At 42.6% G+C, this 21,018-nt stretch overlaps 2 pseudogenes; both read right to left on the bottom strand.

The window, feature by feature from the left end:
* Positions 1 to 17,021: 17,021 nt before the first annotated feature.
* On the bottom strand, positions 17,022 to 17,433 carry Gm8419 (annotated as a pseudogene).
* On the bottom strand, positions 19,442 to 20,067 carry Gm8420 (predicted gene 8420; annotated as a pseudogene).

Genomic DNA, 21,018 nt, shown 5'->3' on the forward strand with positions numbered 1-21,018 from the left:
CACATACCTGAAGCACTAACTTAGCGGGTTTTTGTTGTTGTTGTTGTTGTTTTGTTTTGTTTTTTCGAGACAGGGTTTTCTCTGTATAGCCCTGGCTGTCCTGGAACTCATTTTGTAGACCAGGTTGGCCTCGAACTCAGAAATCCACCTGCTTCTGCCTCCCAAGTGCTGGGATTAAAGGCGTGCGCCTCCACCACCTGGCTAATTTAGCGGTTCGTAAATGTTCTCATGCAGAAGAAAAGTTTTCCATAGTTAAAGAGCACTTTGATATGTGCTTACTGTTTATGGTGTTCTTTGAAGTCAGGTTAGGTAGTTTGCTTTTTGTTTTTGTTTGGTTTTAATCTTTGTAAGGAATTTTCAGCCTCTGAGACTCAGCAGTAAACATGCAACTCTTAGCTATAAACTTAAAAAAAAAAAAAAGCAACCTGTAGATAAATGGCAATAAGAAACAGAAAATTCACTAACACTTTTGGTGATAAAAAGAAAGAAGTTCAAAAATACCCCAAATACAACTTTAACTTGACGGCTCTAGGTCGCTCACTGTCTACTTAGACTGTCCTAAATGTTGGCCTTCATGACTAGATAATAGGCCAGCAGATTAGACATCTCAGTTTGAAAACACCAGGTCCATGCAATTAGAACATTCCCATACCCTGGAAAAATTCTTCCTAAAAATAAAAATGAGAAAAAAGCAATTATTCTTTATAAAAACACACACATGGAGCAATGTAATTGAGAACCAGCACACGGTTACAGAATACAAAGTATACTTTTTTTTCCTTCCAGAAATGGATTTGTCTGACCCAGATTACACTGAGCTTCAAATGAATTATAAACCTCTTGCCAGAAATTTAAATTGCCGAATCTCTTTTCTCCTGACATTTTATAATTTAGCATTTTGTCGTTTCAACTAGTAAAAAAAAAAAATGTTTTTTGTTTTTTTTTTTTTTAATTTCCTCTCAGGCAGTGGCAAGTTAGCAATATCATGGCAAAGCCTCGCGGTGGAACTGTGAATCAACCTGGAAAGTGATTAGATTGTCCCAGTCTTTTTAGGTGGTCACGTTCATTTTTTTTTTCCCAGTAGTAACTGGGGAGCTTGTCAAATCACTGCTGAGGAGATGTAAGGAGGGCTGCAAGGAGCAGCAATATAGTTTGGCTGCTGTGGAGTACTCATCAGAGAAGAGTGCTCAGACATGGGTTTAAGCCAATAGGAAGTCTTTACTAGCCAGCCGTTGCCTAGACTGGGTGTTTGGGGTGCCAGTGTAGCGTTTAACCTTTCTCAGGGTGAGCTTTTAAGCGCAAGAACCACGTTCTGAGTTGACATACTTCAGTTAACAGCCAGAAAGACTGCTTCAGCACTAAATGGACTTTGAGGAATTAGGCCTTTTAGTTTTGGCAGATAGTGCTGCCTATGAGCTAAGTTTACAGCCTGAATGGTACTTCTATCATAGAGTCAGTTGTGGTAAGGTCTAGGGTCGTGTTACAATGACTAAGTGAAAAATAGTGGCTATCTATATCAAATGAAAACCGACTTAGTCAATATAAGCTGTATTTTATGTCATCTCCAGTCCCTAAAACTAAACGCATTTACATCCGATGCCTTTATTCATTCCACTTACCACCGCAGAAGAAAGAGAAAGACATTTGTGAGTTTCAAAAATACCTTAAAGCCTAGGTAAACCTAGTGACAAAAAGTCAGCCAAAGTTTATCCCAGAAATAGGAAAGGGGGGAGGGGAGTTACCAGCAAGCTCACTCATTGGCTGAGGGTTAACAGCGAGCTCGCTCATTGGCTGAGGGTTACCAGCAAGCTCGCTCATTGGCTGAGGGTTAACAGCGAGCCAGCTCATCAGTCCAGCTGCCTTCGCTATCTTGACCCCTGCGCACGATAAGGAGAGCCTTAGGATGAGATTTGTGTCTGTTCGGTTCACCCTTAATCCTGAGCCTGTGAGCATAACGTGAGCATACCAGAAACTCTATCCGTATTTTTTAAAGGAAGAATTGATTTCACAGGTTATCATTATTTTAGGCAAAAAAGGGCAGCCTATAATCTCAGCCTTAAGATTTTCACAAACTTCAGAGCATTTTTTTAATCCCATAGAATGAAGTAAATCAAAAGCAAGACCTGCTGATGGATTCACAGTAGTGACCATTTAAGCATCAAATAAAGTGTGTGTGTGTGTGTGTGGGGGGGGGGGGGTGTTGTTAAAGCAAGCATAGTCTTATACCGTGGAAGAACTAGACCATGTGGCCAGAGCATTGCCCAGAAAGCTGACTCCCTAAAACAAGCATAGCTTTTATTGAGTAGACACATAACCTACTTTCCCACAAGACACACGCTAAATCATAGTCTCCAGAAACCCATTCAGGCCAGGAGAGATAAGAGGAGAGAGCAGAGAATTCTGTCTGCCCTAGGCTCTCAAGAACCTTCTTGCTAGGCTCAGCTTCCACATCTGTTGAGCGTGAGCCATACAGAGATTCACAGATCTTAAATTCACACCTGAGATAATACTGATGGAGCTCGCCGGCTGAAGCCCTTCCCACTCCAGAATACTAGGTGGCTTCAACAGTTTTTGCTTTCCTTAAATGTTCTCATTACTCTGATCTGCCTACTCCCTGGGGGAGTTCAGGCTCTACCATGTTTGTAAAAGTCTACCATTTTGTTTAATTGGAAATCATATTTTATAACTTCACAGTTTTCTGTATGAGTCTTTATCAGACAAATGCAGCAGTCACCATACAGACTCCCCTAACAGGAAAGACACTCTGTTTATTTTCTTAGGGTCTAAAATGCTCTTTGTCCTACCTTGTCTCTTTGATTAGTGGTGTGGTGCTCTAAATTATAAGCCCAGACTCTGAGGATTCCTCGTGTCCTAGTCACTACTGCCTCAGGACAAAAGTGTAAAGCGGATGACATTTGGCCTACATCAAGAAGCAGAGCTAGCGTTTGAAATCCTGGAGGAATCCCAGGTACCCTCGAGATACCAGGATTTCCTTATGTAAAAGTGGCATAGAATTTAAACATAAACTATGCACATCTTCCTGTACATTTTCATCTCCAGACGATTTACAATACTTAATACATTATCCATGTAATGCAAATGAGTGCCACCCTATATTCAGTAGCAAATAATAGTAATCTGTACATATCCAGAACAAATACAGTTTTTTCCTAAATATGTCCTGTCCTAACCATTTTAATCAGAAGATGGAAGAACTTGTGTGTATGGCAGCTCAACTGTGTGTGTTTGGTCCTGTCCAAAGGTTGGAAGGATGAGGATAAATGTAGGCTCTGGGACCACAGGAGTGGAAGGTCCCACTTCAACCTTTGGCTGTGACTCCCTTTCCTTTGTACTATTCTAGTTCCCACAAAGTGGAAGCACAGACTTTTCTCCCAGCCTTCTCCAGGACTCTCACCATGCACAGAAACAACCCCTTATATGCTATCTCCAACACTTTACATTAGACCCATACACTTTGGAAGAACAGGATTCAACTATGGGCGGGGAGGGTTTAGGTGATTATGTTTATGTTCCCCCCTCAAAACATTTAAATATCAAAGTTTATATACTCAAAAATGAATGACTAAAAAGATTTTTGGTCTCACAATCTTTGGACTTAACCTATCATAGTAACCACTTGTGTAATCTTTTAAATGGCACCCCTAGAAACACACACACACACACACACACACACACACACACACACAAACATCCCCTGGACTTTGGGATTTCAAGCTTAATTTAATGCCATTTCATTCAAATAATCTTTTAAATTTTAATGAAATTTAAAAATGCATTCATTTTATGATGGAAAATACTAAAGTTGTCTAAATACACATCCTAGATATGGCCTTCACCACTGTTTACTGAATTGACCTTTTCTAAAATGTTGCCTTCTGAAAACTCCAGTTCTTGCTGAGCTGTGTCTTCAGAATTCCGTCTAATGAGCTCAGGCTAGCAGGGGCTTACACTAAGGACCCGGGCAGAGCTATTGCCTGAGTGCCAGGCCTAATCTTCTTTTTGTACTACACATGTTTCTAGCATCTCTTTTAGAAATGTGTGCAATTCTTTCTGTTTCCTGAAACCCTGTGCTCACTTGTAGCAAGCAGAGGGAGGGAAACAGGAGTGGGATGCTGAGTGGGATCTCTGTGGCCTGCCTGCAAGGAGTGTTACCAGGTAAGCTGTAATTTACTAAAGGTTAGTATCCAGGGTCCTTGGGCCAGTCTGACAGACGTACTCCAGAGCAAAAGAGACAATCAGGCAAGATTTTAGATACGACAATAGAGATGGAAGGGGGGCTATGTATCTCTCAAATATGGCCCATCACTTGCACATGAAAACTATATGTAGTATATGGATGGGCTTCATAATTCTGCTCCCCAAAACAAGTAAGTTGAGATTCGAACCACCTGTGGGATGGAGGGTAGGGGCTTTGGGAGGTCATTAGATTTAGATGAGGTCATGAGAAAGGAACTCTAATGGTAAGATTAATGCACTTATAAGAGAGGAAAACTGAAGCCTGTGAGGATACAGTGAGAAAGCCTATAAGCCGGGCATGTCCCTTATCAGACCCTGCCAGTGGTTCCCAGACTCCAGAAACACAAAAACTAAGTGTTAGCTGCTGAAGTCGCCTGTCTTCACTGTTTTCATTACAGTGGACCAAACTAATGTATACAGCGTCTTCACAAGCTGTTTATTTTCCGTTTTCTTGTATAGTAGTATTGTGTATAGTGTGCACGCACATGCATGTGCTACATGTATGGAGGCCAAAGGACACCTCTGTAGAGTCCTCTCCTTCTGCTTTCATGTGGGCTCCAGGGGTTGAATTCAGGCCACTGCCCTCTAGACAGGGGATTTGCCCACTGAGCCATTTCACTGATCTCTTTGAGCAGCTGCTTTCTAAGCTTATTGTGACAGTGAAGGTGACTTCCACTGGGTTTCCACTTGACACATTATCTATGATTTCTTGCTTCGAAGTCAAAAGACTATACCCCTCACCTCAGTCCCTGTTAGGTGCTGGGTGTCTAGGTGAAATCTGTACCTGTAACCTCAATGCCTGGTAGGGCCTATCAATACCTTGGAGAGTAGATATAGTCTATTATACTAGCAATATATTTGGCGTGGGGGTGGTGGGGGGCTTTGCTTTTAATATATAACAGAAGTTCAAAACAAAACAAGTCTTCTGGGTGAGGGAAGCACCCAGAAGTTTGAGCTGTGGTCCTCTCACAAAGAAAGGGCTTCATCTCGTGTCACTTTTGAACAAACAAAGTTGAGTTCTTATGTTCGCTGAAAAAGGAGTCTAGGTCTTAAAAACTCTCTCTCCTTCCAGTGAAGTGTTTACAAGTTTGGTTTCTGATTTCTGTCTATGTCCCCATCTCCTTTCCTTCCATCGGTCCTTTGTGCCTTTGACGTCATTAAAGTGAGCTTTCCAGTGTCCTCACAGGTCTTTCAGTCACCACATCTTTGAGGCAGCTTTGGGTTCAGGCATCATTTCACCCACTTGCTCTGTCACAGTGCCTCTCTGCTTCACTGCTACCTGCTTGGCCCTCTATTTCTCTCTTGCCATCTTCATTACTTTCTCTCAGTATCATTTAGCATTTATCCTTTGAAGGGCCCCTTCATGAGTCTTTAAATGCCCGTTCTCCTTTAGGGTCTTTGCTCCATTTCTTCTATTTCACCCACTATGTCTGACTTCCGAATTTGTATTTCTTAGCTGGGGTTCCCAGGGTTCGAGCATCTGCTTGCACTTCTATCCTAAACTCAGCGTCATCTACAGGAACTCACAGCTACCCAGGACACACAAGAGAAGAGAAACCATCATTTCTGCCCATCACAGCCTGAGTCTTTCCTTCCTCCTCGTGGTGATGAGCCACAGCATCATCGACCCAGTCATCAAAGTTGAAGTGAATATCATTCTTGCCCTCTGTGAGTTGTCTTCTGAATCTCATCGCTCTGGGAGTTCCATTGCTGGTCTACCTACCAGCTGCTCTAGATCCCAGCTCACTTCTCTAGATGCTCATGGCTGCATTTTCTCACGATAAAGCTTCAGGGCATTCCATTTCTAGCCAGGAGCACATGTGCTGTGTGCTTTTCTTCAGCTTAGCCCTCATCAGTCCCCACTGAGGGATTTTACTCTGAATTATTCCAGCTCTCTGATCACTGGGGACTCTCTACCCTTGCCTTTTCATACACTGTTTCTGCTGCGTGGGATGCTGTTCCTGCCCTTGTCCTACGGCCAACTCTTTCATTCTGGAAAACATTACTTCCTGACACTCCCACTTTCCAAGACAAAAAAAAAAAAAAAAAAAAAAAAGAAACCCACAAAAAAACAAAAACAAAAACAAAAAACAAAACCAGAATACTCTTGTGTTCCAACAGTACCCTGTGCTTCTATCTCAGAGTGTATCATGCCACAATAAATTACCTGTTTACTCTCTCCTGCCAAGGTTCAAGGATTGTTGAGGAAGGGGGAAGGCGGTAGGAAGAGTGTAGAGGCAGTGGATGACTACGAGGACACAGCAGGGCTACCACACATGTGCGCTCATACAAGTTGTGACAGCAGGCACAAGGCCTGTGGAAATCCAAACCATACAAAATCTTAGCATTGAAAGAGGGATTGGGCATGAAGCCCCACCCCTAGATGAGGAGCTGTTGGCCAATGGTAGCCATGGTGGGAAGGATAGTCATGTTTCTCGGACTGGAGCCCCTGGTAAGTCATCTGTGCTCAAATGGAGAGCTACACAGGCAAGAAAATTTAAGCTGCACATATTGGTCTTGATGGATTTAAAAATTAAAAGGACACAGATTAGGGAACAGGGGTGTATATGAGAATAGTTGGGGGGCAGGGAATATAATCAAAACAAATTCATGAAATTTTTAAAGAACTGATAAAATATATTTTAATATATTATACAATCAATTATTAGCCTCACTATATCGAGACAATCCAGAGCAGAACCATGTTTTTCACCCCCTAATTCCTATATTTAACATAATTCCTAGAATATAATAGGTGTCCTGGCTAGTTTTATGCCAACTCAACATAAGTTAAAGTCATCTGAGCAAGGATAACCACAGCTGAGAAAATGCCTCCATAGATTAGGTTCAGCCGGTGGTGCAAGCAGAATCTTTACTCACAGCACAGTAAGAATTTGCTTTACTTCCCTGGGAGGCAGAGGCCAGCCTGGTCTAGAGAGTGAGTTCCAGGATGGCCAGGGCTGTACAGAGAAACTGTGTCTTGAAAAACAAACCAACCAACCGACCAAACAAAAGTGGGCTGTGACAAGCCTGTAGAGCATTCTCTTAATTAGTGATTGACGTGGGAGGGCCCAGCCCACTGTGGGTGGAGCCACCCCTGGAATGACAGTCTTGGCTTCTATAAGAACGCAGGCTGAGCAAGACATGAAGGTCAAGCCTGCAGCACCCGGCCATGTCTTCTGCATCAGCTCCTGCTGCAGGCTCCTGCTTTAACTTCCTTTAGTGATGAACTGTTACCTGGAAGTGTAACTAAAAGTGTAAAAGGAAATAAGCCCTTCTCCTCCCCAGGTTGCTTTTGGTCATGGTATTTCATCACAGCAATAGAAAAACCTGACTAGACATAGTAAGGAATTAATAATGCTTGCTACATGTGTGGGTGAGTGAATAAGTGGATGCCAGTGTCTTCACTATCTTCCCTCAAACTTCCTACATAGCTTTTTATCACTCAGTTTGAAAGATTAAATCTTGTTATAGAATGCCCCAAGAATATTTTTCTGCAATATCTTATTTCCAAAAGCAAACATACAACAAATAGCTAGAATGATTAAACTAAAACTTGCCTTTTTAATTAAGAAAAAAATCTTTGAATTCATTGGATACTTCCCATACTTCTATTAGACATTCTCACATTAGACATTCTCACACCTTGACGTTAGAAAATTCTCCTTTTTGTAGAAACAGCTGTGCTCAGCTGATCACAATCAGTTCATCACTAATGCTTCTTTAACATGCCATAATAGTTTTTCTCTTCACTTCAGAGCCAATACATAGATTTTCCTCGTCTTCTTGCCCAAGTCAATTCATAAGCACTTTTAATCTATGAACTTTCAAGCTCAAAAAGATGTATTGGGTCACTAAATACTTATGTCTTGCTTACACAGGATTGAGAGCTCACAAAGGTTCAGGATCAATTATATTTCATCTTCCCAGTACTTATTTCACAGCTGAACACTTCTCAGAATAATGAACACAAGTCCAGTTTCTGACAAGCCATGGCAAAGGCCAAATGAATGAGCAATATTAGTTACCCTGGACCCACATGCTCTAGCGAGTGTGTGTGTGTGTGTGTGTGTGTGTGTGTGTGTGTGTGTGTGTGTAGGTAGTATGGCTCCAACTCATTACAGTAGCCATGTATGCTCAGACCCAAATCAGAGTGGAAGTCTGAAGCCACGGGCCTTTTATCACAGGAAAGTAACTCACATATTCATGTGACCACACCACCTCATAAATCTCTGCCCTAGTGCCAGGATCTCATGTGGGACCAATAAGAAAGAAGAATATCTCAAAGGAAACTGCTGCTTCCTCAACAGGAGTGTTCAATGTCACAGCCAAACAATCCCTTAACACAAGCAAAACGTGAGACTAGCTACAGTAGGATGTTCAAAGTAGCTGACAAAAAAATAGTGCCAGATTTTGTGTTTTGAAGTTAAATTTATCACTTACAACGTCATGAATGGGAAGAAAGTTACTGATAAAACTACATGGCTGCGCGCATAGGAGTCACCCCAGGCATCTTGGGCGTCATCAGAAGACATTATATATAACCGCAGACCGTAGTGAGTACTTGTGGGATTCTTAGTCTAAGGGGGACAAGGCTGCTGAGCCTTGTGTGGAGTGTGTGGAGTGTGTGTGTGTGTGTGTGTGTGTGTGTGTGCATGTGCGTGCACCGTGAACTCCTCGGGGCTGAAGTTAAGATGGTGAGTGTTGTGTTGTTGTTTGTTTGTTTGTTTGTTTAATATCGTGTGTCTGTGTGTGTGCCTGAGTATATGCGTGTGTGTGTGTGTGTGTGTGTGTGTGTGTGTGTGTGTGTGTGTATGTGTGCAGTACGTGGGGAGAGCCAGAAGAAGGTGTTAGATCCCCTGGAACTGAGTAAGAGGCAGCTGTTAGCTGCCTAATGTGGATACCGGGGACTAAACTCAGCTCCTCTGGAAGGAGCAAGCACCCTTAATCGCTCAGTCACCTCTCCAGACCACTGGTTGTGTTGTGTCGTTGCTTTGTCTGAGGCAGGCTCTTTCTGTGTACCCTTGATTAGCTTTTGTAATTGTTATGGAGCCCAGGCTAGCCTAGAACTTAATGGCAAAACTCCTGCCTCAGTTTCCCAAATACCTCTGCCACCATATCTGCAAAGATGTTAAGAGGGCCTAGAAACCAGTGCAAAAAGTCTTGGCAAATGCCGGGATGTAAAAGGTGCTGTTCGAAAGCAACTGGAGTCAGAAAAGCAGCTGCTGGCTGCCAGAAAAGCCCACATAAAAAAGAGGAAGTGAAAACTCCCAGCCTTCCCCCAACTTGCAATCTCCTATGCCTCCGACTGGCTCGGCCTATGAAAAGCCAGAAGACCGGGAAAGGGGAAGCTCCAATACTCTGAGGAGTTAGAGAACAGAGCCCTGGAAAGGCCAAGCAACCAGGCAAAAGCCTAGGAGATTCCCTGTAAGTAGACAGAGTTGGAATGAGGCAGAAGAAGCAAGCCAAGGCTATGGAAGTCTTTGTTGATATGCAGTGGACAGGGGGTGAATTGAAGACAGACAGTGAAGAAGAGGGGAGTGGCAAGGACTGGAAGAGAAGTAAGAGAAGACATGGCTCCATGTCACCTAGAGCAGTGGCTCTCTGTGCTGGGCTGGGCTAGAAAGACCACAGAACAAACAACTTCAGGCCGACTCAGAAACCCACGGGAACTAAGTATGTGCTTTGATGCACTGAAGTTTGTTTATATCTAATAAGTAATTGATTGAACTGACTGTAAAATTTAAAATCTCTCCTGTCAAATGAGATTGAAATCTCTTTAAAAAAACAAAACAAAACAAAACTAGCAGAGGGATTTAAGAAAGTCCACCCCACTGTAGGCCACTCCATTGTGTTGTGCTCAAAGAGAAAGAGATCACCAACAGAACAGCAGGGTTGCTGGGGTAAGATGAGGGGGTGGGGGGATGAAGTGGGAGAAGAGCATCCAGGGATTTCATACTCTAATGTATGTTCATCGCTGTTTCACATTCAGGAACTAGTTTTGGATTAGGAATAAATAAGGAAGTTCCCTGAGAAGTAAAGATCATTGCTGAGAAGGGAACTCAGTCTAGAGATAAGGAGAACAAGTCTGACCACCCTTTTACCTGGCTGCTCTTGTGCTGTTAATTTGTTTTTGAAAGGAGCATAGCTCTTTCCTCCAAGTACTTCCGTTGAGCTGTCCGTCCAAACGAATGAGCAGCACCTAGGCCTCTTACAAAGGCCACTTACACTGCACAAATTCGAACCTCTGTCCTGTGGTCCTGGAGCATCAGCTACTGGAGAAGTAGCTGGCACTTTGCACAGCCTCAGTTGGTTTACTGTTCACCTCACAGGGCTCATCTGCGTAACAAAGAAGACAGAGTATGGGGGCGGGGTGTAGTCTGGAAAGATGCTCTAATGCTGCTGTGTGGGCAGGGGTTGGGTTCACAGTACCAACGTGAAGGCTCACAACTGTCTCTAACTTCAGTTCCAGGGTATCCAACACCCTCTTCTAGATTCCTTGGGTGCACACAATACACTAACACATATACAATATTTTAATTTAAAAAAGGGGGGAAGAAGACAAAAAGTTAGTTTGGCACTAGAATTGCTTTATAAAAATTATTTTGCCATTATTACAATGAAGACTTCATGAAGAAATATTCCTAGCTTTTTCTTTTTTTGAGTCATCCAAAGAGAATATTGCTATGAGAAGGTTTCTGCTTAATATTCAGTCTCATCCTCTGAGTTATTAATAGGAACTAGTTAACAGCAACAGTTTCTAAATTGTGCTGATGGATGCCCCTGGAAACAACCAGCGAAGCTTCAATCTTCCTATCTGGATTTTCTCACAACAGAATGCCTGTTGTGCCTTGCCACTGGGTCACTTGTTCTAGGGAAAGGCAGTCTGCCTGTTCGAATGCTTTAAAACATGCCATTTCAGAAATATATCTTCTTAGTGATTCTTCCGGTAGTGTACAGGACTCGTGTTTCACACTCCTGAGCAAGTGAGTCCTCGCTGGAGGGACAGGAATATTGGGGCTGCCCAGCCCAGGAGGTGCTGTCCCTGCTTCGAGGTGTTTATGACCAGTAGCTAAATAACCAAACTTCACTCTTCACCAGCTCTTCACTAACGCCAGAAACCTTTGAAAGGTTATCATTATAATATCAGTGTTACCAAGTGCCCACAGTAAGCCACACAAAGAAATGACTTCATTCATTGTTCTAAAACAGAAGCATCCCAACTGATAGGAAACGTAACTAAGCATGACCATTTTAGAGAAACAGAAGTTAAGGTTCAGAGAGATTAAATTGCTTTCCTGAAAATTACTAGTTATTAAGCAGTGGGTCTGGGACTCAAAGCCCACCTCTTGGTCACTGTACCCATCACTGAGAGTGTAACACTTGATTTAATGTTCTGTCACTGTGTTGAAATGGTTAACACTGCCTGTGTAGGAGTTCTATATTTTTATTTTGCAATGAGCTTCTCAAATCCCGTAGCCAGCCTTGACTATACTGCATTTCGTGACACCCTGGGTAGATACTGCATATGAGGGCAGGGTTTCAACAATGTCCACACATTCTGCAACAGTTCTTTCAAAAGACAAAGCTGATTTCCACCCACACTTGACTCCGTCATGCCTTCTAATGAATGGCATCTGGCAGAAGGAAGGGTGTGTGTTTAAGAGTACTATAAAGAAGCACTGCAGCTTGTGCCTTGCCACTGAGTCATTTGCTCTAGGGAAAGGCAGATATCATATCATGAGGATGCTCAGTCAACACGTGGAAAGGTCCACGGGGTGAGGGACTAAGGCCTTGTAAAGCCCAACCAATTCCTTTTTTAAAAAGAAACTCCATTTTGTTCGAGGCCAGGGGCTAAACTCCAGTTCCAGGAATAAAGTCAGAGTCCTCCTGAGCAAGTACCCTATGACAACCCATCCCCCTTAGCAACAGCCAGTGAGGCTACAATAGCAGGGTCAAGATAACTCAAGACATCCTGCAGAGAATAAGTAACTTATCCATCCTGGTGGTCCGATGGCTTCGTTCTCATCTTCAGTTCCTACGGAGTACAGCAGAAATGTAGTTTTTAAAATATTAACTTGCTGACCTGTATAGATGCATGCCCCAAGTTTGCTGTATCCGCAATACAAATCCTGAACCCCTAGACTCAGGGCTCTCACTCTGACCCACTATGATGGTGAGAGAGACCTTGCTCACAATAAAGACCGTTACATGGTTTACATTGGAATTGGCTCCTTAGTGGTCTTTGGGTACATGCAACTTGGGCTTAACAGCCTCCTGACAGCAATCATTTAAATCAACTCTCTCAAATCTTGAAAACCTTGGCTGCCTGACTCCTCACCCAGCACTTGCCTTCTGAGAGGGAACCATCTAGACGCGCCACTTAATTACTGATACTCAGGAACTATGTCATAAGTTTGTTGTTTTGAGCTAGGATAATTTATTTTATGTAGTAATGGATAATTCATATATTATGTAATGGTACAATATTATATGTTTGGTACAGTATTATAATTGATTTGATTATGCCATTTCAGACCCTGTAGGCATTTAATCCATGGGACACTGTAGGAATGCTCTTCTGTGAGCAACAGAGGGTTTCTCTCCACCCTTTCCTTGTGCCAAGGTCTTCTTTTAATTTGGGCCATGGCCTTTGACATTGTGTCTGATTCTTAATTCAAAGACTACCAAACATGCTCCTCCCACAAAGAGCGGCCTCCCTTCTAATTGACCAGTGTTGCTCCAGTTACGAGTCATGTCATACCTCTGTGACGTGGCCTAGAGTTGCAGCTCAAGATTTTATAGCCATATTTATACCGCCTGCACAGCATGGAATGAGGCCAGCAGAAGTTGCACCCCATGGCTCTATAATCTGCTCTAGTCACCCAGTTTGGAATAGGACTGATTAGAGGAGCTTCGAGAGATAAGCCATCGAGGCTATGGCCTAGCTCCATGTCCTTGTTCTGTAGGATCCCGTCTCAGTGATGAGTGAGAAGGTTAGTGGCTTGTGCAATACCAGTAGACACACTTGAAAAGTGAGTCCCTCCCTGCCTATGCAGTAACATCAGAGCATGAGGGTCCTAAGTGTAATTTCTGATCCAGCAAGCTAGACGTTTAAAACCTGATGGGTGATGACCACAGTGTCTGGGACTTCCTCTCACTGTGTACCATTCAGAGGGCAGATGCGAAACAGGAACATGAACAATAGATAGAGTGGTCTGCCACTTCCTCTTTCTGCACGTCGGGGAAGTTTCATTCACCAAAACAAAGTTATCACTGCTCTGTAAAGTGACAACTATGTCACTTTACAGCACTGTGTCAATACAGAAAACCAGACAGTCACAGCTCCCTGGCACAGAGGCACCCAGGAAGTGGGAACTGTCTAGTGTTAGAGAATAAAGTGAAGATGACTTACTGAACCACCATCCTCCACTTTTAATTCAACTTTATAAGGCAAAACTGGTAATGGGTTGGAAATAAAGGAGAGAGCACAGTGGTGGGAGAAAGCAGGACTCTATGATCATCACTGCACTACAGAATCCACCCTAAGCTCTGATCTCAAGGCAAACCCTTCACTTTAAATGAGCCTATTATGCTCACAGCAGATGCAGCCAAGAACAGGAAAAGCCAGGTCTGCCCCACTGAGCATTTTTCAACAGAAGGCTTAGGGAATTTGTTTACTATCCTGATAACCTTTACTCCAGACCAATGGCCCTCCTCTGGTTCTGTTTTTAAAACCTGAGTTTGTCAGATGAGGAAGGCTAAGCCAATTAGCCAGCTGAGCTAAGTCAGAGTTTAAGAGGAGTCCCTAGAGAAGGCCCCATCCTGCCTCTCATGTCAAATCTATCCTAACGTGGTGTCTCCAGAGGTAGAACCACAAAGACACTCCATGAGGACATTGGCCCGCCTCTGATTTGGTTTTACATTTTCTCTTTGTGTTGTCTTTGTAAGGTATGATGATTATGATGTTTGAGCCTGTCTTCCCAAATACAGCTCCTAACACATGATTTCAGAGTTCACAGAAAGAAGGGAGAATTGAGAAATGGACACGTGTAATGGGATTAAATGAGACTTGGTTTTGCCGAGTTCCCGGTGGTTCTAAACACAGCCTATATGATCCCAAACAACAAGAGCCATTCTGCAGTTTGCATGATTAGTTAATGAGCACCTACTAAGCACATGGAACTGAGGTAGTGCATGATACTCTAAGAACATTACACTTCTATTTCATGCACAGAGTCTTTCAGCTCCTTCTAAAGCTGAAGACAGAAACAATCTTGTCTTTAACTTCAGCAGAAAGTTCCACACAGAGAATATTTTTCAAAGTATCTTCTCTCCCATGGAAAGGTTCTCTAAGCAGGCACTGCCTATCTTTACGAATAAATTGTTTTTAAAAGTTTACCTCACAGCTCATATGCAAATTCTTATTGGTAGATAAGAGAATAACTAATTGCAGTAGATGAAGAAGTTTTCTTACATGATGCATTTAGATACCGTTATGGGAATCTTTGGGGTGGGAGGGAAATGAGAGAAATTTTATAATTCAAGGATATGGACCTTTCCACACACCCTCTTTTCCTTATAATTAACTTATTTCCTCACTGAAGAACAACACATTTCCTCAAGCTAATATAAAATATATTAATAACAAAGAACCTCTGCTCCTTCTATCTTGGAAGTAAACCCTACAAAGCTCTTGGGATAAATTCTGGGAGCACCACGCAGTTCTTTGAAAGCTGGAATTTGTATCTTTAGAGCGTTTGTGAAAGAAACGTAGCTCAGTGCCCTCTGGAGTCACTTGTTGTCTACCACAGGCTGCAGTAGTTATATTGAAAAAAGCGAGCATAGAATGTTTGAAAACATTGTTCTGAGGTATGCTCCTCGGGGCTCTCTCAGAACATGCTCCAACAAGCTCTTCCTAGCCAAGGAGAACTCCTCTGGGACTCAGAAAACCTTTACCATCCCAATACAGGTCTTTTAGGAAATTTGGGAAAGGGAGAGGGAAATGAAACTATTTTCCCAAGGCAAAGACTTCTGGTTAGTAGGAACAAGTATAGAGTCTGGAAGTAAAATAATTGAATGGCCTTTCTGATTTTAAACATGTCTTTTTTAAAAACGCATTTCCGGCATGTGGGAGACGTGGGTAAATAGTTGGTAAGTGACAGTAATGTTGTAGTGTGGATGACCTGGGATGAAATATTCTTTTTTGAAACAGTTCGTTTTTTATTCAGAGTGTCTTCCAGTCTTAATTTTATTGACCTTACAGGTGGCTTCAATTTTTTTCAAAAGTGTGATGTGACTTCTATTTTTATGTATTCAAACCTACTTCAATATTAATAATTATGGCTGTGACTCTCAGCAGAGGGTGTTCATTGGCTCCTTTGAACAGGGCTCTGCGGGGAGGGGGGGGGAGGGAAGATCCTCCCAACCCCTGGTTTGGAGCCCTCAGCAGGGGTAAAATCACTAATGAAGCAAGAATTTCTCTTGTTTATTTTTCTAGAAGAGAAAAGAAAGACTCTTTGAAAAGACTTCTATACTAAAAAGAAAGAAAAACACAAGGTTGTCTGTGTTCTTCACTTCCTGTCCAGGCAGTTAAACAGAAGGATGAAGGTCTGTCTAAGAATTAACTCTGGAACCCCGAAAAAGCCTCACAAATCCCAGAGCCCACAGCACCCTGTCTGGGCCTCCCTTATCTGTTAAGGAGGACAGAGGACCTAATTCATGAAGTAGTTTGAATAACGTGTAAAACACTGGAACAGAAAAACAGATGCACGAAAACTGCTCATTAAATACTGGTAGCTTTGGGTAAAGGTAGAAATAGCCTTGTAATGTTGGTTGGAAGAGTTGAAAGTTTGGATGTAGCTCTGTGACAGAGTGCTGGCCTGTCACATGTGACCCTGTCTTCAGTGCTAGAGTTTTCACTAGATCACTCAGGGACAATAAAGAACTTGTGGAAGAAAGACACTTGGTCCTGCACTTTCCATAGTAGGTTCCAGCAAGCTCAAGCAGACTGCTAGCCTTCCATAATCTGAGAGAACTAGAGAAGCTGTTAGAACAGAGGTCATGGCCCAGGCAATCGCCATCCATAGAGGGCATGGTACCTCTGTAATGACAATAGTTGTACCCATTATTTATTGACTGCCTTTGGGGTGGGTTAGCATTATGCAAATATTGTCCTATTTGCCTTTGAACAGACTCTCTGAAATAGCTTTACAACTGACAGCAAGAATTCAGAGAGCCTAAATAATTTTAATGTGAGCCGCTAAGACCCCAAATGAAAGCACAATCCTACATTTACTCCTTAAAATATACAATAGGCATTATGTAGAGATGTATAGATTATAGATGGAGATAGGCAGATTCTCATTATGTAACCCCAGCTGACCTAGAACTCACTAGTAGTGCAGTCTAGTCTCAAATTCATAGAGGTCTCCGGCTCTGCCACCTCACCTGACCACTGGGATAATACATTACATTTACCAGCATAATGAATTATATAGAGAACTACTCTGCCTAAAGGAACATAGATGAGGCAATATTTAAATTAAACAGTGATCTGATTTGCATGGATAGGCCACAGATTAGACTAATTTCCCTTTCTTTTCATCTCAAAAAAAAAAAAAACAAAACAAAAAAAAGAGAGAAAAGAAAAAGAAAAGAGAAGACAGAAACAAAATTTTCTTACTATCTGAAATTAATTTATACAAATTTTTTTGGCAGTTTTTGTGGTTTTTATTTAAATACAAAACATACACACAAGCCATTTATTCATTTTCTTTGCTGTGTAGCCTGGCGTTGGGATTGGTGGCTCTGATGGCCAGCTATGCTGCTCTTTCAGCGATGGCTTCTCGGTTCTTAGAGGACACACTGTGAGCCTCTTCAGCACCGTAAAATTTATTACACATCAGCAACACTTCCAGCTCCTTGACTTTGTGGACCAGAAACTTCCGGAAGCCACTAGGCAGCGTGTGCTTGGTTTTCTTGGTGCTCCAGTAACCAATGTTGGGCATCAGGATCTGCCCCTTGAACCTTCCCTGCACCCTGTTGTCAATGCCTCTGGGTTTATTCCAGTTCTGCTTTCACTGATTTCACATATCGGTCTGACTGGTGCCTGCTGAACTTCTAGGTCCTCTTTTTGACGATCTTGGGCTTCACCAGAGGCCGGAGGGCAGCCATGATGCCTTTTACAGAAGTCAGACCCATGTTAGTAAAGAAACTGGCCCAGTACTTGGGAGGCAGAGGCAGGCGGATTTCTGAGTTGGAGGCCAGCCTGGTCTACAAAGTGAGTTCCAGGACAGCCAGGGCTATACAGAGAAACCCTGTCTCGAAAAACAAAAACAAAAAAAAACAAACAAACAAAAAAAAAAAAAGAAAGAAATGAAGAAAGAAAGAAAGAAAGAAAGAAAGAAAGAAAGAAAGAAAGAAAGAAAGAAAGAAAGAAAGAAAGAAACTGGAAGGTGGGGCTGCATGTCTCAGGCCTTAAGTGATGTTGCAGAGTGTCTTCCAATCACCAGCTACCGAGCAGAGCAAACTGGGAGTGGAGTGGGTCCCTCTGCTAGACTTGTTCTCCCTCCTGCTTCCGAAGCTGACAGAATACTAGTAATTTACATATTTTTTTATCAATATCATACTGTTTAGTCACAGGATATATGTTTTCTGAACTTGAGTTTATCACTCCTACAATTAGATTGTTATATATTATACATGATATCATAATTATATATTTATTATATATTTTGTTACATGCTATGTATTTATCATATATAATATTATATTAATAATATATATTATACATTGTACATGATACATTATATCATTGTAGTGGTTTGAATATGTTTGGCTCAGAGAGTGGCACTATTTGGAGGTGTGGCCTTGGAGTAGGTGTGTCACTGTGGGCATGGGCTTTAAGACCTTCCTCCTAGCTTCCTGAAAGCCAGTCTTCCACTAGCAGCCTTCAGATGAAAATGTAGAATTCTTAGCTCCTCCTGCACCATGCCTGTCTAGATGCTGCTATACTCCCACCTTGATGATAATAGACTGAACTTCTAAACCTGTAAGCCAGCTCCAATTAAATGATGTCCTTTATAAGACTTGCCTTGGTGGTGATGTCTGTTCACAATAGTAAAACCCTAATTAAGACAGTCATATATTATATTTAGTAATATATAATATAAAATTATATATTTGTGTGTATGTGTATACATACACACATTTAAAATCATATGTCTGCCATATGGGATCTCAAAATCAATGTATGTTCAATACACTCAGCTATAACATATCTCTGTTTCTAGTAAGTCCCTTGATTGACTATGTCCCAAGGAAAATACCAAAGTATGACCTTGACCATGATAGTGTGACGATTGGAAAAAGAATGGACTCCATAGGTTCCTATACATGAATGCTTGGTTAGCAGAAAATTTAAAAAGATTTTCAAACAGTTTGGAACTGTTTGAAAGGATTACCAGCATTCTGAGGCATGCCCTTTGGAGTGGGCGTGGCCTTGTTAAAGGAAGTGTGTCACTGGAGATGGCAGGCTTTGAGGCTTCAAAAGCCGATGCCAGGCCCAGTCTCTCTCCGTTTCCCTCTTCTCCTTTCCATATATGGATCAGGATGTAGCTCTTAGCTACTCCTCCAGCACATACATGTGTGCCTGCCTGCTGCCATGCTCCTAACCATGATGATGATGGACTGAACCTCTGAAACTGTAAGCCAGCCTCCAGTTAAATGCTTTTCCTTATAAGAGTTGCTTTGGTCATGGTGTCTCTTCACAGCCACAAAAAAAGTGACTAAGACAGACAGGTATTGGACAAATATTTTTTCATCACTTGATGTGAAAAATGAATAGCTGGGGATATTATGCATGTTCCAAATGATGTCCAAGCTGAACAACCGGATGTCCTACCCATTCTATGCTATAGGGCTTCCTCTCATAAGGGGAGACCTCTTGTTAACAGTGGACACCAGTCATTAATGCAAGGAAAGATAACTACTACACAGGAATGGAATATAAATCTCTATCCACAAACTCAAATGTGCAAAAGATGTTTTATTTCTCAGCAACAAAATGGTACAATAATATAAAAAACAATCTACTCTTAATGTCAGACTCAAGTTTTCTGAGCGGCAGAAACAATTCTGGGACTCTCTTTCTTTCTTCCTTCCTTCCTTCTCCTTGGAGAATATTGCGCCTTCTCCAGGCTTCACTGCGGGAACCACCAATAGTGTGATGGAACTTGTGGCCCTTTCCAAGGCCACGGCTCTTTCGGCCAGCAGATGTCAGCCCACGCATCTCTCTGTGTTTGTGGACTGGTTTGGTGATCCTCTGGGTGTCAGGATTTCTTCTGATAGCTTTATGGAACAGATCAATGAGGATAACCTCAAAATATTTGTATGTGGAATCTTCACCAACCCAGTAGGAATTCAGGACTTTCAAAGCCCCACAATGGCGCCCAGCTCTCTCCTCAGCAACAGACTGAAGGCTTCGGGCAAGTTTCAGCAGGTTAACACCATGGTGGACAGGCTTGCGGTAAGTTGCACCCTTAGGAACTGGGCGTTTACGACCACCACGGCGGACACGAATCCTGTAAATGACATAGCCTTGCTTAGCCTTGTACCCTAGTCTTCGAGCTTTATCAGGCTGGGTGGGGCAGGGAGCCCTGTGCAGTGCAGAGAGCTGGCGGTATTGCCAGCAGCGGACCCTCAGAAGAAAGCGCATCACGTCGGACTGCTTCTTCCTCCATAGCTCCTGGATGTATTTGTATGCACCCATCTTTGCTCACCTGATGGCTGCCGCCAGACGAAAGGAAGAAGCCTTTCAGGGACTCACCTTCTATGAGCTATAAGTTTGAAAGGAAAAAGATGGGGAGCAAAGGGAAATAGATTTTATCGCCTCTTCTGCTCTTTGAGGTCCAGCAACTCAAAGGGCTGATTGGATGGACACTGGTCACATATAACGGGCTTCGGAAGGGCTCTTGCCTGTCCCTGCTATCAAAGTGTCTTCTGAGTTCCCTGTATGCCCTTAGGGTGAGGCTGGGGCTATACAGAGCACTTCAGAAAATCTGTGCTGTTTATGGGTACTCAGGAACTATTCTCCCACCTACGTCAAGCAGAATAGGGCACTCTGGGATGCAGCCTCAGCCCTCCTGAGTCAGGACAGATTCTATAGGCAGATACTATAGCTACTTCAAGCATCGGGAAGCTTTCTCAGGCTCTAGCTGCAATTAGGGGCAGTCACCCTAATCACCCAAGGTTTCTGTTGTCCTCATTGGAAACAAACTGGCAGCTGATGTTCTTGATTTCCCCTCTAACAGTCAGCAGAGCCCATTGCACTTGACCCATCAGCTGACCCTTTGCGGTGGGAAATCTTGTTCCTGTGTCATGGTGTTTGCCGAGACCATTAACTTTGCTGGAGAACACTCTATTCCCTGTAGGTTTGATACATTTGAACTCAACTCAGAAAAACACGTGTTTATTTTTTTGAGTCAGTAGATGCCTACAGTGTGGCTTCAAAAGGAAGAATCTCAAAAGACTACAAGAAAACACAAGAATGAAATTCTTTTGCAACTGTTTCCATGAACATTCAAGCTGCTAAAGGAAACTGGGGGCTGCTATGGACTGAAGCAGGGCCTAGAGGAATGGGTCTGAGAAAATGACATGTTTCACTCAATCTGGTAATAGTAGTCAGGAAAACACAGTCTCCTCTGCACCTGAAGGGCTGGGTGCACCTAGTTTGTACAAGAGTCAGGCACAAGAAGGGAT

The sequence above is a fragment of the Mus musculus genome, chromosome 1 (assembly GCF_000001635.26).
Source record: "Mus musculus strain C57BL/6J chromosome 1, GRCm38.p6 C57BL/6J".
Lineage (NCBI taxonomy): Eukaryota > Metazoa > Chordata > Mammalia > Rodentia > Muridae > Mus > Mus musculus.